Source organism: Seriola lalandi, unplaced genomic scaffold (assembly GCF_002814215.2).
Source record: "Seriola lalandi dorsalis isolate HSWRI2012SDOR001 ecotype SW California unplaced genomic scaffold, Sedor1 jcf7180002054892, whole genome shotgun sequence".
NCBI classification, from domain to species: domain Eukaryota; kingdom Metazoa; phylum Chordata; class Actinopteri; order Carangiformes; family Carangidae; genus Seriola; species Seriola lalandi.
The window spans coordinates 369,529-370,826 of record NW_019525444.1 but is presented as its reverse complement, the minus strand read 5'-3'; positions in this window follow the sequence as shown (position 1 = coordinate 370,826).

The window sequence follows — 1,298 nt, the reverse complement described above, 5'->3', positions numbered from 1 at the left end:
ATATTTCCAAAGAATGACTGAAATTACATAATATATTTTAGTAGGCTATCTCGACCGTACAAAGCAGGTTCCAGTGGGTCTAAAAAACAAAACAAAAAAAAACAATGTCGTTTCTGTCAAAAGGTGATGGTTAGAACTGAATCCAGTGTTTCTTAAAGAAAATACAGCTTTTAAAAAATAATTCAATTAAAGACCCATAAAGTAATATTTCAAAAAAATTGAGTTTCACATTAGATTCCTTTTAAAGCTTTTGCTTTGCAGTGTAACAGCAACATCGTTGTTAAAAGTCAGTCAATGTCCTAGAAAAGAAAAAGGCATTCATGTTCTTCCCCCCTGTACATCCTATACACTGACAACAAACAGTCATCACAGGCTTGCATAAACAGTTAGACAATGGTAAACAAGGAAAACAAGCAAACGTGTAAAACACACACACACACACACACACACACACACACACACACACACACACACACACACACACACAGACATTTTTGGCAAAGCAGGAATAAAAGTGACAAGAAGCATAATTTGTGATTTGATCCTTATCTTGTTTTTTCTTTTTTCTTTTTTTTTTGTCTCTCACCATTGTCCCATTGATTGGCTCTGATTGTCCTTCACAGTCACGTGATGCCATTCTGGTTGCCATAGAGACCTCAAGTGCATCAGCTGGGCAGCGCGCAGACAATGTTGCTGCAACGTTTCTCGGAGGCTGTCATAGCAACGCTGGGTGAGCGCGAGCAGACAACGAGAGGAACTCTACTTCAAATACCTCGGTGATTGCAGGGGTCCCGGATTCAGATTTGATTGAACGTCTTTTTTTTTTTGTCTTTTTCATAAAATTGTTTTCTTCTGATGCGCTGAAGCGTAAACTCACAGGTGCTTTGGTATGTTTCGTTTTGATGCCAGATAAATATCTACATTTTATATAGGAATACAGGCTAAAATAGATAAAGAAGAACTAGATTCTTTAAGGATCAGAGAACAGCAGAAACTCAGTTTCTTTTCCAGTATTTGTGAAAAAAAAAAGCTCCCAACAGGAAATGCACATTCTTAACTCAACAGAGCAAAATAAAAATAAAAAAAAAAGACATTTTTGACACATTTAAAAAGAGCCTTTTTCTGATTTCCTTATAAAAACAACATTTCCCAAACACCCTTTCTACGTATTCATCCCTAAAGCAGGGCTTACAACCACAAAGTCTTCACAACAGTTGTACAAGTCCAAGCCTCCAATCCTGTTCAGTGCATCGAGAGAGGAGGAAACTTAACCCAACCTCCTCCCTCTGCCAGACCCC